Source organism: Chrysochloris asiatica, unplaced genomic scaffold, assembly GCF_000296735.1.
Source record: "Chrysochloris asiatica unplaced genomic scaffold, ChrAsi1.0 scaffold00036, whole genome shotgun sequence".
NCBI classification, from domain to species: Eukaryota; Metazoa; Chordata; class Mammalia; order Afrosoricida; family Chrysochloridae; genus Chrysochloris; species Chrysochloris asiatica.
In genome coordinates this window covers 6,022,665-6,039,305 of record NW_006408554.1, presented here as the reverse complement: position 1 = coordinate 6,039,305, position 16,641 = coordinate 6,022,665, and the positions used below count along the sequence as shown (strand labels likewise).

The 16,641-nt window shown below is 38.3% G+C and overlaps 1 pseudogene; it reads left to right on the top strand.

Moving 5' to 3' along the window:
- Positions 1-1,255: 1,255 nt before the first annotated feature.
- LOC102826983 overlaps positions 1,256-16,641 on the top strand; it is a 124,932-nt pseudogene continuing 109,546 nt past the window's right edge.

The window sequence follows — 16,641 nt, the reverse complement described above, 5'->3', positions numbered from 1 at the left end:
CTATATTCTGAGCAATATGTATGGACATTCCTTGAATGCCATGGTGGGAAATCACAGGACTACCAGTGAGGTAGAAGGGAGCTCTGAGTTTCTACAGTTGTTCCCATGCTTGTGGTGGTTTCACAAGGATCCGGCAGGGTTGTTGCTGGGTGGCAGTATGGGAGCCTTAAAAGAGAAAACTAGCCAAGTGAACTGGTGGAAGGTGCCAGACTATCTCAGTCATCCCAGCTGCATGAATATGTTGTTAACTGCTGTCAAGTTGGTACCAACTCATAGCGACCCTGTGTAGGGGTTCTGAAGAGCGGCTGGTGAGTTTGAACTGTTGACCTTAGGGTTCAAACCAACCTTGTGGTATAGTGCTTAGCCTACAGCACTGGTATCAATTGCTTTTTAAAATCATTATTATGGTAAAATAATAATAATAATAATAACATCCTCATTTGCCAATTCAGCATTTAAAAAATTTAAACAATCCAGTGATACTGATTACATGAGTCATGTTTTGTAATGGTCACCAGTATCCATTACCAAAATTTCCATCACCATAAGCAAACACTCAGTGCTTCCTAAATAACAACTACTACCCCCCTACTTCTGATAACTATTCATTAACTTTTATCTTGGTACATTTGTCTATTCCAGAACTTTCATATAAGTTGTTGTTGTTAGGTGCCATCGAGTTGGTACCAACTCATAGTGACCTTATGCACAGCAGAACGAAACACTGCCCAGTCCTGGGCCAACCTCACTATTGTTGCCATGCTTGAGTCCATCGATGCTGCCATTTGGCCAATCCATCTAGTTGGGGGTCTTCCTCTTTTTCTCTGTCCCTCCACCTTATCAAATATGACATCCTTCTCCAGTGACTGGTCCCTCCTGACAATATGTCTGAAGTATGAGAGATGAAGTTTGGCCATCCTGGCCTTCAAGGAGCACTCTGGCTGTACTTCTTCCAACATGTATCTGTACAAGTAAGATCATAAAATATTTATGACTGGCTTATTTAGCTCATGATGTTTTCAGCATTCATAGTTTTGTAACGTGTATCAAGACTTCATTGCTCTTTATGGGAGTATCAGTTACTTTCATTCCCTAAGAAACTCCCTCCCATTTCATTATTCCTCCTGTTTGAGTAGTGAAGGGATGGGAATACCACTGCCTCAGAGAAACTTGCTTTTTCTAAGGGACTAGATCAAGACTTCCATAAGAATCTACGTCTACTCTTCCTGTAAGTGGCCCGAGGTAATTTTACACAATGGTTTGCTACTCACTTGACCTAGAAAGTTGCACAAAATCATACACACCATGAGGTTCAAATCTTGAACACCCATGAAACTGCCAGGCCACCAAGGGCATGCATACACAAAAAGCCACCAAGTATCTGAAAGATGTCACTTTGCAGAAGCAATGTTTATTATTCCAATGTTACAATGATGGTGTGCCAAGACCAAACAGTGGGGTTGGACACAGGGTCAGTGGCCTAAAAAGAGTGCTGAATTTTTGGTGCACATTTAAAAATGCAGAGAGCAATGCTGAATTTCAGGATTTAGATGTGGATTCTCTGGTCATTGAGCACATCCAAGTCAACAAAACCCCCAAGATGTACCACCGAACTTACAGAGCTCCTGGTTGGGTCAACCCCTACATGAGCTTCCCCTGCCACATTGAGATGATCCTCACTGAAAAGGAGCAAATTGTTCCTAAACCAAAAGAGGACGTTGCACAGAAGAAAAAGATATCCCTGAAGAAACTGAAGAAATAAAAACTTAGGGCTCTGGAATAATTTAAGCTTAAAATGCAATTAAAAAAAAAAAAAAATCTGTGGCTATACATTGACTCTAATGGGTTCTCCATACTCAGCTGTTTTGTGATTAAGACTCACACTTTAATTTAAAGATGTCTTATACTTTGTAAAGGTTTCCTTTAAGAGGCACAAACCATTAAATGCTAGCCTACTAACCAGAAGGTTAGCAGTGTGAATCTACCTAGAGGTACCTTCGACGAAAAGTCTGTCAATCTACTTTTGAAAGATAGTAGCCAGTGAAAATCCTACGGAGTACAACTTTACTCTGATATGGAGTTGCCATGAGTGGGAACCAACGCAATGGATTTTTCTGTTTGTTTTTTACTTTGTAAGAATTTTTTTCTTATAGCATCATGATAAATGTTCTTATGAATAAGATCATGATAAAGGGAGGAAAAATTGAAGTTGTCAAAGACTTAATTTTGCTTGGATGTACTATCAACACTCATGGAAACAGCAGACAAGAAATCAAACAACCTATTGCATTAGGGAAATCTGCTACACAAGACCTCTTTAAAATGTTCAAAAGCAAAGATTTCAGTTTGAGGACTAAAGTGTCCTTGACTCAAGCCATGGTATTTTCAATAGCCTCATGTGCATGTGAAACTTGGACAGTGTATAAGGAAGACAACAGAAGAACTGATACATTTGAGTATGGTGTTGGAGAAGAATATTAAGGGTACCATGAACTACCAGAAGAACAAACAAATCTGTGTTGAAAAAAGTACAGCGAGCATACTCCTTAGAAGTCAAAATGATGAGACTTCATCCCTCATACTTTGGATACATTATCAGAAGGGACCAGTCCCTCGAGAAGTACATCATGCTTGGTAAAGTGGAAGGTCCATGAAAAAGAGGAAGAGCCTCCTCCCCCACCAGGAGATGAATTGGCACAGCGGCATCAGCAATGGACTGAAACATAACAATTGTGAGGATGGCACAGAACTGGACAGCATTTCATTTTGTTGTGCACAGCATTGCTATGAGTTGGCACTGACTCGAAGGCAGCTAACAACAGCAACAACAGCGTATTTTCAAATACTGCAAGTGGATTCGCCCTGATCATTCTCATACCTTCACACACATATTCACTCATGCCAGTGAAGCATAATTGTTCATTTGAATCATTGGTCGTATTGTGACTCTGGAGATTTCAGGAATCCTTTAACAGTACAATCTTCCTAGAGAGTCTAGGCATAATGAAACATCTTCATCCACAAGTTTCTCCAAAAGAAGCCTAGACAAATTCTTAGTTGAAATCACTTTGTTATAAAACTTTTAGTTTTGTTCATGTTTCATTATGAGCAAAAGTAGATAGTTCATCTTTCTATATGAACAAGAAAGAAGGAAAAGACCAAAATGGATGTCAGAAGAGACTCTGAAACTTGTTCTCCAACATAGAGATGCTAAAGCAAATGGAAGAAATGAGGTGGTAAAAGCTGATTAGAAAATTTCAAAGGGTAGCTCGAGAAGGTAAGTCAAATATTATAATGAAATGTGCAAAGACATGGAATTAAAAAACCAAAAAAGAACAAAGAAATCATTCAGCATTTCTCAAACTGAGAGAGCTGAATAAAAAATTCAAGCCTTGTCTTGCAGTATTGAAAATTCTATGGACACAATATTGAATGATGTAGAAAGTATCAAAAGTAGATGGAAGGAATACACAGAGTTATTATGTATCACTAAATAGTAATGGTCAATGTTCAACCATTTCATGAGGTACCATATAATTAAGAACCAATGATTCTGAAGGAAGAAGTCCAAGGTACACTGAAGACATTAGCAAAGAACAACTTTCTGGGAATTGATGGAATACAAATGGAAATCTTTCAAAAACTGATGCACCACTGGAGGCGCTCACTCATCTATGCCAAGAAATTTGGAAAACAGCTACCTGGCCAACTGATTGAAAGGGATCCATGTTTGTGCCCATTCCAAACAACAACAACAACAACAAAAGGTGACCCAATGGAATGTGTAAATCATAAGTCAATATCATTAATATCCCATGCAAATAAAATTTTGCTAAAGATAATTCAAAAATGGCTGGAATAGTACATGGATAGGGAACTTCCAGGTTCAAGTCCAATTCAGATGAGTATGTGGAACAAGGAATATTATTGACGACATTAGATGAATCTTGGCTGAAAGCAGGGAATACCAGAAATATGTTTACTAGTGCTTTATTGAACAAGCAAATGCCTTAGGTTGTGTATCATGACAAGCTATGGAAAACATTGCAGAGAATGAGTATTCCGGAACACTTAATTGTGCTTATCCAGAACAGAACCTGTACATAGACCAAGAGGCAGTTGTTTGAACAGAACAAGGGGGCACTTGATGATTTAAAATTAGGAGCTCTGGTAGCGTAGTGGTTACGAATCAGGCTGCGAACCTTAAGGTCAGCGGTTCAAAACTACCAGCTGCTCTGCGGGAGAAAGATGAGGCTTTCTACTCCTGTAAAGATTTACACCCTCGGAAACCCTGTACAGGGTCGCTATGGGTCGGAACCGACTTGACGGCACTTAACAACAACAACAACATGTGCCAGGGTTGTATGCTTTCATCATACTTATTCAATATGTATGCTGAACCAATAATCCGAGAAGCTGGATTATATGAAGAAGAACATGGAGGAAGATTCATTAACAACTTGTGATATGCAGATGATATTCCTTTGCTTATTGAAAGTATTCCACTTTGAAATACTTACTGATGATGATTAAAGGCCAGAGCCTTCAGTATGGGTTACACCTATGTAAAGAAAACACAGTCCTCACTACTGTACCAATAAATAACATGATGATATATGGAGAAATGGTTGAAGTTATCAAATATTTTGTTTTGCTTAGATCAACCAACACTCATGGAAGCATCAGTCAAGAAATCGAATGTTGAGTTGCATTGACCAAATCTGCTGCACAAGACCTCTTTAACATGTTCAACAGCAAAAATGTCAGTTTGAGGATTAAGGTGCACCTGACCCAAGCCATGGTATATTCAGTAACCCCATATGCATGTGAAACTTGGACAATGAATAAACAAGACCATAGAGGAATTGATGCATTTGAGTTATAGTGTAGGAGGAGAAAATTAAAAGTACCATGGACTGCCAGAAGAACAAACAAATTGCTGTTGGAAGAAGTACAGTCAGTGTGATCCTTAGAAGTCGGAATTTTGAGACTTCACCTCTCACACTTCAGATATATTATCAAGAGGGACCAGTCCCTGGAGAAGGACATCATGCTTGGTAAAGTGAAGGATCAGCAAAAAAGAAGACCCTCAATGAAATGGATTGGCACAGTGAGGTTGGAACAAATCCAGGCAGCGTTTTCTTCTCTATGAGTCAGTACTGACTTGACGGCACCTAGTAACAACAACAATAACATATTCCTAAACTAACACACTATGCTATTCTCCCTAAATAAATAAGCCTTGAGGAAAGATTATACCCATCAACTGTCAGAGATATCAATTTCTTAATTTTTTTATACTTATATAATTTGAATGCAGAACGGTTTAAGAACATTCCTGGCCAGAAGTTAAGACAGGTGTTTCCACTTCAGCGCATTGAATGACCCTGGGTTGGAGTCTTAGCCCTCTGCAGGTAGGTGTCTCCACAGCTCCTTCCTCCTACACCAGAGGTGATCACTTTGGATGTTGTGAGGATAAACTCAATATGCTCCAGTTTGTAAACTGTGGGATAGTATGCAAACATAAGGCAGAGGAACTTGGTGCTCTAAAAGGAACACAAGAACTAGTAGCTGAAGTGCTTTTATGGGACATGCAACAAAGATGTTTTTAAGACCATTAGGAAAAAAAAAACCAAAAAACCACCCAGGTTTGTATCATACCAGTTGAATTAAAATCTTTCAGTATGGAGCAAATAGCTTTGAGTTAGGAGCATTTCTTCATAGAAATGTGCATAGACATGTTCTTATTTATTTATTTTTATTGCTGTTGTAATACAAATACAAGTGGGTGACTTTGAAGAACAGAAATTTACTTTCTCACAATTCTGGAGGCTTGAAGTCCAAATCAGATACCTAGCCATGTTAAATCTTTCCTTGTGGGTGATAACCCTGGAGTTTCTTGGATCCTAATACAGCACCTGTCTTACTTCACTTATCTAATTTGCTGCATTTATAATTCATAAGTGATAAGATAAGAACCCAGTCTATTTGGGGTCAAGGAGCCCTGCTGGTGCCGTGGGCTAAGCATCAGGCTGCTAATAAAAAAGTTAGAGGTTCAAACCCATCAGATACCCTGTTGGAGAGAGATGAGGCTGTCTGCTTCTGAAATATGTAGTCTCAGAAACCATAGGAGCATTCTGCTCTGTCCTGCATAGGGTGTTATGAGATGGCAGTATATTTGTCTAGTTTGTTGTTGTTAAGTGCCATTGAGTTGGTTCAGACCCATATGACCTTGAACAGGGTTTCCAAGGCTGTAAATCTTTATGGGAGTAGAAAGCCTCATCTTTCTCCCGTGGAGCAGCTGGCAGTTTCGAACTGTTGACATTGTGGTTTACAGCCCGATTCGTAACCACTACACTACCAGAGCTCCTTGTTGGATCTGCACTAATTAAGAAAACAAAGAAGATTCTATTTCCAAATAGAATGGCATTTCCAGCCTCAGTGTTAGGATTCCAATACATACTTTGGTGGAAACAATTTAATCCATAACAGCATGTATTCTATCTAAATACATCTAAGGAGAAGATAGTAGATAAAAAAGAATATTTTCTTTGACATCCTTAACACATGATTTCTACAGCAGAAAATTGCTCTGCATAGGAAGAGCCATCTTGACTTGGTCATCTGCACAGTACTTTCTTCAGCAGTAATATTCTGTAATAAAAAAGAGAAATCAACAGTTTTTCAAAGTCCAAAAGATGTATGAAAGGGAGGAGTTTTGTTGGGTAAATACGTTTACCCACAAGGTTTTTATCACTGAAAAATCCTACACCAGAGAAATTGTAATTCATAGAGATCGTCTTTAAAATAAAGTATTAAAACCTGGTTCTCAAAACCATTTTGCTTGAATGGTGCATCTTTTGCAGTATTTATTTATTTATTTTTAAAGCATTTGAGTGACTATTTCATTTTACCAAAGTTAAGTATTCTTTATAGACAGGAGCTATCTGTTAAAGTCTTATTTGACATCTACTGAACCAAAACTACTTTACAATGAAAGGCTGACATCTGTTTACTATATAAAAAAGGGTGCTGTGTATTTTTACTAGAAGAATTTTCCTTTAATAAGGCAGCCCCAACTCATCTACACACACCAAACCGATTTACAGCTAAAACCTGTTGCATACCAACCCAGGATCATGAGTGCTTAGCAATCCCTTATAGTTTCACTATGACTCTACTTTTTGTACTGAAAACAAATTGGAAATATGTTTGTGCTTTTTTTTTTGAGTGAAAAGGTATATAGCAGTAAAGGGATCTGGGTTAATTATTAATTTGGTGAGCAACAATTTTTTCGATGCTTTCAACTTTGATTCCATTATATTAGCAATTGATCTGGCTACCACTGAGCTCCTTTTACATTTTTCTATCAATTCAAGCAGTAGCAAACAAAGTCTTAATGTTTGACCAGTTCCACCTGAGATCTGTCCAAACCAATGCAATTAGAGAGAGATCAGACAGAAGGCAGTCAACTTTGCAGCAAGTTTAAATCTGTGTATATATAATCTCATACAGGTGCAGCTTCCTGTGCTCTGGAAAATCCCTCATCACAAAGCAGCACAACTAAGCCACACCTGGGTTGAAGCTGAACATCTGGACCCACTCTTTCTTACTCGCTCATGTTCTTCAAATCTTCTCTAAACAAATGGTTCTCTTGCAGAGGCCTGACACTAGAGATTTGTAAGCCCTATGTGTACTGCCAAATCCTGTTTAATATAAAACTCAGCTACTCTTCTTGAATCAAATACATTACAGATATAATATCCCAGTTATACATTTCAATTAGTCAAGTCTCAAGTAATTTATGAAGATTATTTCTATCACTAATAATGAATTTCACAAAGATAGTAACAATTAAACAGGGAGTTTGGGGAGAGTTGAAGTACAATGTCTATTTAATGTCCTAACGTTGATATGCTCTTTATTTTCGGACATATGACCATTGGTTGGGAAAATTCTAAAATTTAAATGTATTGTTGTTAAATGCAGTCAAGTCCATTCCAACTTATAGTGGCCCTGTATAGGGCTTCCAAGGAATGGCTGGTGGGTTTTAAACACCGATCTTGCAGTTAGCAGTCAACTACTTATCTCCTACAACACCACACCAGGCCGTCACAAATTATATATAGATGTGTTGTTGTTAAGTGCCATCGTGTCAGTTCTGAACCATTGCTATTGTTTTTAAGTGTCATCAAGTCAGTTCTGACTGAACCCTGAAGAGGGTTTTTGAGGAGTAGCTGGTGGATTTGAACTGCCTACCTTGTAGTTCACAGTCCAGTGCTGATCCTACAGTGCCACTATACTTAATCGATGCTTGTTAAAAAGGGTTCCAGTTTCATTAGGGAAAGTGCACTGCTACCAAACTCCTAGATTATTGAATGGATCCACTTACTTCTTAGATATACAATTCTGGAAGAGTTTTGCAATTTATTAATAGTTATGTATTGTAGACATGAGGAGATAAAAGAGCTTAACAGGAATTTTCAAAGGGTAGCTTGAGAAGAGAAAGCCAAGTATTATAATGAAATGTGCAAAGACCTGGAGTTAGAAAACCAAAAGGGAAGAACACGTTCTGTACTTCTCAAATGGAAAGAACTGAAGAAAAAATTCAAGCCTCTCTTTGAAATATTGAAGGATTTTATGGAGTCCTGGTGTGGCACTGTGGGATAAAGCACTGGCCAAAGGGTGGTTTGAAGTACAAGAACAGTGGTTAAAACTCACCAACTGCTCCTTGGAAACCCTATACATGGTCACTATGAGTCAGAATTGACTCAAGAACACTTAGCCACAAACATGAGCAAAATATTGGATGCATAAAGCAGCAAAAGAAGATGGAAGACTATAAAGGCATGAAGTGACTGGCTTACAAATTTTCAAGAGTGAGTTTAGTTTCAGAGTGTGTGGTGGGAAGGTAGAATCTCCACTGAATAGTTTTCATCTCATAGCAGGTCTGGTGAAAGGAGATGGGGATAAGATCCTTATGATTCAATAGTGAGTAATTGTTATCACGACTAATTGCGATTGTCACAACTGTAAAGGTAGAAGTCTTGTAACATAAAGGGGGAGTAGTTAATCTTACAGTTCAGGAACAGAGGACTCTAGGACCATTAAGGAAGAAGAGCATGAGCAGAATGTGGGACCCTATCCAGAGAAGCAGTGACACCAGAGATGGAGACAGAGATGATGACATAGAGCAGCTGAGGATTCTAGACTTATGAAAAGAGAAAGATTATGTGCTAGTGGTGAGGAGGCAGGCTTGCAGAATGTGCCCTTTGGTTGTTTAAATGATTTTGTGTACATCCTAAACAAAAACAAAAAAACAGAGAGAATAGAAGCAAATATTGTTGAATGATGATACACAGAGGGGATTATAATCACTGCAGTGTGAAACGAAATGCGATAGAATGAGTATGAAACCAGTGTTCTCCCTTGTAAATTATCACTCAATACACAATAAAAACTAAAAAAAAACATAAAAAACTGACAGCAAGAAAACAACATTTTGTGGTTGTAGCATGTGTAAATGAAATCAAGTGATTTGTAACAGTGTAACCGGACAATATTAACAGTTTTGACAGCAGCATATCTGAAGTCTCAAAAGTAAGTTAGTGTAAACATTTAGTCTTGTAGGTATATTGATGCATGTAAGCTGAGCTTATGAAATATGTTTTTATTGTTATAATTAAATACAGGAATGTTTTTTATAAAAATAAATTTCTGCTGAAACACAGTACAAAAAAATACAATCCAATTGTATAATGAGCAAAAGATCTGAACAGATATTTCTCTAAAGAATATATACAAATGACCATTAAACATATTAAAAGAAAAGAAAAAAAAAAAAAGAAGATGGAAGGAATACAGAGTCACTATACCAAAAAGAAATGGTCCATGTTCAGCTATTTCAAGAAGTAGCATAGGATCAAGAGCCAATGGTACTGAGGGAAGAAGTCCAAGGTGCACTGAAGGTATTGGCAAAGAACAAGGCTGTGGGAACCAGTGGAATACAAATTGAAATTTTCAAAAAACTGATGCAGTACTGGAGGCACTCACTCATCTAGGCCAAGATATTTGGCATACAGCTACTTGGCCACCAAAGAGAGGTGACCCAATGGAATGCAGAGATCATCAAACAATATTATTAATATCACATGCAAATAAGATTTTGCTACAGATAATTCAAAAATGGTTACAAGAAGTATATTGAAGCAAAAAGATGGAGACAGCCTAAGTGCCCATCAATGGAACAATTGATAAATGAACAGTGGTACATACACACAATGGAAGATTATGCTACCTTGAAGAATAACAAAGAAGCTACAAGCCACCACATAACACAGATAAACCTAAAGGACATTATGCTGAGTTAAATTAGTCAGTCACAAAAGGAGAAATACTGCATAGGACCATTATTGTAAAAGATTAAGGAAAAGAACCCATACTAAAAGGGGAAAAAAAATTCTTAGCTGGTTACCGGGATGTATGGGGTGCGTTGAAGGGAGGGAGGGGAAGGTGAAGCACAGGGTAGGGAATAGACACAGGATAGCTTGGGTGCTGGTGTGTTTGGGGGCAATACACAAGAAAGGTGAGGGGAATGGAAGAACAAGGTGGATAGGAGAACAGTTGGGTAGGTTTGCATGGACCAAGTGGGACAGAGGTAAATAACGATGCATTCACAACCTTGGAACCGCTGACCTTAAGGTTCGCAGCCCGATTCGTAACCACTACGCTACCAGAGATTACTAGGGCCTTTTTCTAAGGCACCTCTGGGTAAACTGAAAACTGAGGACATGTTGCAGGAAGATCATTGAACCTCAATGGAAGGAAAACAAAAATCCTCACCAATGAGCCAATAAATAGCATTATGATAAATGGAGAATGAAGTTGTCAAAGATTTCATTTTGCTTGGATCCACTATCAACACTCATGGAAGCAGCAGTCAAGAAATAAAATGACTTATTGCATTAGGCAAATCTGCTGGACAAGACTTCTTTAAAGTGTTCAAAAGCAAAGATAACAGTTTGAGGAGCAAAGTATGCCTGCCCCAAGCCATGGTATTTTTAATAACCTCCTATGCGTGTGAAAGCTGGACAGTGAATAAGGAAGACCATAGAAGAATTGGTGCTTTTGAGTTATGGTGTTGGAGGAGACTATTGAAAGTGCCATGGGCTGCCAAAAGAACCAATAGATCCGTTTTGGAAGAAGTCCAGTCAGGTGCTCCTTGGAGGCCAGGTTGGCCAAACTTCACATATTGTCAGGAGGGACCAGTCGCTGGAGAAGGATATCATGTTTGGTAAGGTGGAGGGTCAGAGAAAAAGAGGATGACCCCCGACAAGATGGACTGGCCAAGTGGCAGCATCGATGGACTCAAGCGTGGCAATAGTAGTGAGGTTGGCCCAGCATTGTTTTGTTCTGCTGTGCGTAAGGTCTCTATGAGTCGGTACCGACTTGATGGCACCTAACAACAATATGCATATGAAAGTTGGATGGTGAATAAGGAAGACCATAGAAGATTTGATGCATTTGAGTTATGGTGTTGGAGAAGAATATAAAAGTATGAAATATTAAAATGTAACCATGATTGTGAGGATGGCACAGGACCAGGCAATGTTTTAGTCTGTTGTGCATTGAGTTGCTATGGGTTGGAACTAACTTGACAGCATCTAACAATAACATGTATTGTAGGTACACTTCGGGCTTTGTATTTTGCTGGAATAACAACTCATACGTGAGTCAGTGATCAGTCAATGTAACCAATTCATTTTGGTGGCTTTACTTTAAGGCCTTTCAGTAAGGATTTCGTGTGGAATTCTATCATTTCAGAATTCTCACCAGCGGAGGCCAAGAGAGTGGGAATGGTTACCATAAAGAATGAATGTTTTGGAGTAGGTATTTTATATTTTCCATATATAAAGTTACATGAGCACAAAGGGGATTGTGTGTAGAGGATCATTAATATATGTTTTAGATATATTCTATTTTGATGTAGAGTCCATCTACATCTATCTTCCATTTTTGACCTTTAAAACTGCATTGGTGGTGCTGTAGGATAAGCCTTGGACTGCTAACTGAAAGGTTGATAGTTCAAACCCACTAGTCAAACAATGGGAGTAAGACGAGGCTTTTTCTGCTCCGGTAAAGATTTATAACCTCGGGAACCCTATACTGGGTTGCCATGAGTTGGAAACTTAACAACAACAAAAACCAGTTCTCAGTAGTGAACTTATTATACTTATAATGATGTTTTGTTTGTTGTTAGAATTGATACTGGTCAAGTTCATCATGTCTGAAAAGGTTTAGGAGTAAAAAGGTGGTAGGGTCTTGGAGAAAGATATAGAGGGAGGAGCACAAAGAAGACCTGTCACTCATATCACTTTGGGTAGTAACCCACAGACTTCTGGGAAATTCAGCAGCCAGACTCAATTTTGTACAATGTCACGAGGTTAGCAGAAAATTCTGAAGCACCAAATGGTGGCTTATATTCTTCAGCAATCAGGAATGAGTGTGATTTCCCAGGGCGTCCTTTGGAATTTTGGATAAACTGACCTTTGTCTGCGTGCTCCCAAATGGTGATAATGGGAAAGTCTCCCAGGTGAACAGGTTCACTTACCTTGGCCTCTTAGTGATGCAGCTTGGCTCTGAGTCAAACTCAAGTTCCTCTTGGCAATAAGGCCCAGTCAAATAATGGAAACATTTTTCTTTCCTAAAAGTCTCTGTAGTAAAGCTTGTTGTTGGCTGGTTGAGGCATTGAATATATGAACTAAATAGACTTTCGCTTTTGAGAATTCTCAAATTATAATGTTGTAAAAACTTACTTGCTTTCAAAATAATCGTAAGTGTGGTAGTTTTTCCCTCTGATCCTCATTTTGTAATGTGAATGGATAAATTACCCATATCAAAGTTAAAATGTTCATGTTGCTTTCTTGTACCCATAAGATAATTTAAGATAATTCTAAAAAAATCCCAAACCTACTGCCATAGAGTTGGTGCCAAATTATAGTGACTCTGTTTTTGAGGCTGTACCTGAACCATGGTATTTTGTTGTCTTATATGCATGTGAAAGTTAGGCAATGAATAAAGAAGACCATAGAAGAATAGATGCATTTGAATTATGGTATTGGAGAAGAATGTTAACAATACCATGGTTTTCCAGAAGAACAAGCACATCCGTGTTGGATGCTTGTAACCAGAATGCTCCTTAGAAGCCAGTAAGGTGAGACTTCATCTCTTATACTTTGAACCAATTTTCAGGAGGGACCAGTCCTTGGAGAAGGACATCATGGTAAGTGCAGGGTTGGTGAAAAAGAGGAAGACCCCTAACAAGATGGATTGACATAGTGGCAGAAGCAATGAGTTTAAATGTAACATAATTGTGAGGACGGCACAGGATCAGACAGTGTTTCATTCTGTTGCGTGTAGAGTCACTGTGAGTTTGAATCAACTCAATGGCACCTAGCAATAAAATCTTTATAGGAGCAGAAAGTTTCCTCTTTTCCCCAGAGTGGCTGGTAGATTCGAACAGCTGACTTCGGTTACCAACCCAATCAGTTAACTTGTCCACCACCAGGATTTTAGGCACTGGGAAAATGGCGGAGAGCATGGGGAACTAAGAAGAGCAGGCATTTTTTATAAAAGAGAAAGTAAGCAAAGTGTGGATACACAAAAAATGGAAACTCAACTTTCCTAGAATGAAGACATAATCTTGATATGATCATCAAGAAATAAAAAGGATTGGGAAAAGAAGTTGATGCTCAAACCTAACAATTTGGAAGAAATGGCTCTTCTGGTGGCTCCTATGTAATATAGACCTAGGAGAACCTGATCAGAATTGTAGCAGAGTCAGATGAGTTTTGACAGGAAGGAAGAGTCTGTGGGAGCTTCCAGAGATGTGAAGAGTGTGAGTGGAGTCACTTGACTGATAAATAATGGGATAACAGATTGTCAGGATTGTAGGGAATGAGGTCTGTGCAGACTGAAATCACAGCATAGGTATATTTGATTTCTCAGCATCTGGCTTCCAGAACGTAATAAAGAATAAAATGTTTGAAGGATAAGCAAATAAAAATGAGCTGAAATTAACAAGAGTGGAGACATATTTGTTAAGCAACATGATAAGAACGGGGGAAGAAGGTGTTTTTATGAATGGAAGAAACTAAAAATAGGACACAAGTTAGGCTTTATATGAATGAAATTTAAGTTGGAAAAGTGTATTCTAAAAGCACTACACTACATTGAAAATGTCTTTTTAAGTTTCAGATGACATTTTCCAGTGAAAACATATTTGATTTTATAAACTCAAGCTACAATTGATTCTATCAAACAGTTTGGAATCCCTGAGTGTTGCCAATGGCTAAGACACTGGGCTGCTAACCCAAGAGGTTGGAATTTTGAGTCTACCCAGGGGTACCTCAGAAGAAAGACTTGGTGATCTTCTGAAAAGCAGCCGTCCAAAACCTTACAGAGAAAAGTTCTACCCTGACACACATGCGGTTGCTATGAGCTGGTTTTTAATCAAACAGTTTAGGAACACACAAGTGGGAAAACAAATGAATAGTGAGGTCTGTGATTGACAATTACATTCTGCACAATGCTTTATCACCTAGAGACCAAGATGCTCAATATGTCTGCTGTTGCATTACTCAATAGTGGTCTGTTGACTTCAAGTTTGTTGGCTAACTCAGTTATTTTATTGAAGCTGTATGGTGTGTTTTCTTTGTACGCACCTGTTTTCTTTCACTAATGTCTCCTACACCTTTCAAAAGTAAAAAAATAAATTAAAAAAATTCTACATACAATCCAAGGAATATGTCTTTTTCTTTCGTTTGATTAAACTACTATCTGTACCTCAGAAGTCCTGGTGTAGCATTGTAGGATAAGCCCTGGACTGCTATCCACAAAGTCAGTGGTTCAAAACCATCAGTTGATATTTGGAAGCCTTATACAGGGTTGCTATGGGTCGAAACTGACTCAATAGCACTTAGCAACAACAATAACATCTGTACCTTCAGGTGGTATCAATAGTGTTATTTTATAGGTGGGACAAATAAGAGGGGATTTATTCGACTAAGAAATCTGGGATCTGTAGAAATTTAGTTAAACTCTTAGAAATGGTTCAACATCATCCCTATTTAGGAGATAATGAAGGAAAACAGCTTGAACTGGAGCAATAATGAAATCTAATTTTGATGTTTAGTGAAAGGATTGATCTATGGATATGCAAAAGACCGAGATGTTAAAATTATGATTTTTATTCCTTCATAAGTCATGTGTGGGTCTTCTTGAGAAACTTTTCCTCCCTGGTGTAGCTGGTGTAGGTTCTGACAAGCAATTATGTTGAGTAGCTGCTCTCCATGCTGGATCCAATAAAGAGATCAACCTTTTCATGTTCTCTTAGAGTCTTTAGCAGAACACTGGTTGGTCTCAGAGCTATTCTTTTATGTTTTTGCTAAATCTCTAAGGTTAGGGCTGATTAACTTTTAGATTAAGCCATACTCTGAAATGGAGTTTAAAATTTCTTAACCTTCAGATAGAAATGGAATTCTCACTAGTCATTATTTGAACTCACTGATGTTACAAATTTGTGGACGGATGTTATTCATTAAGGTGAAAGCAGAAAAGGGCTATAAAGTTGACTCAGAAGGCTAAGTACTTTACCTTCAGGGAAGCATACATAAAAAATCTGTTCTGAACCATATATATAATAATGATAGTTAAGGCTCTGAACATCTGGTTCTTAACTGGCCAGCCAAAGTCATATAAAATACTGACGTACCTTCTACTTACTGTTATTTTGATCTTGAGGCAGGTTACTATTTTTACTCTACGGTTTAGGAATTTAGGCTCAGTGTTCAGCAACCCAGAGGGCATTAATTGAATGCCAACATGTGCTAGGTATCAGGAGAAAGTGTGTAGGTAAATAGTAGATTTTTCAGTACTTGCATTGGTATCATTCTTGGACTAATGGAAATAGTGGTTAAATTCAGTAGTTCTTAACACTCCTTCTGGTGATTTGACAAGTTGATATTTTTTGGAGGGCTCCAATCGAGAAGATAAGGCCAAATATTACAACAAAGTGTGCAAAGATCTGGGATCAGAAAACCAAAAAGGAAGAACACGCTCAGCATTTCTCAAGCTAGGGGAACTGAAGAAAAAATTCAAGCCTCAACTTTTGTTATTGAAAGATTCTCTGGCAAATTATTGAATGATGCAGAAAGCATCAAGAGAAGATGGAAGGAATACAGAGTCACTGTATCAAAAGGAAATGGTTAATGTTCAACCATTTCAAGAGGTAGCATATGATCAAGAACCAATGATACTCAGAGAGGAAGTCCAAGGTGCATTGAAGGAATTGGCAAAGAACAAGGCACCAGGAATTGATGGAATAAATATTGAAATCTTTCAAGAAAGTGAGGTGGCACTCACTCACTCATCTATGCCAAGAAATGTGGAAGACAACTATCTGACCGACTGATTGGAAGAGATCCATATTTGTTCCCATTCCAAAGAGAGGTGACCCAACGGAATGCAGAAATCATTGGACAATCTCTTTGATATTCCATGCGAGTAAACTTTTACTAAAGGTAATACAGAAATGGCTGCAAGCATACATTGACAGAGAACTTCCAGAGGTTCAAGCCAGAT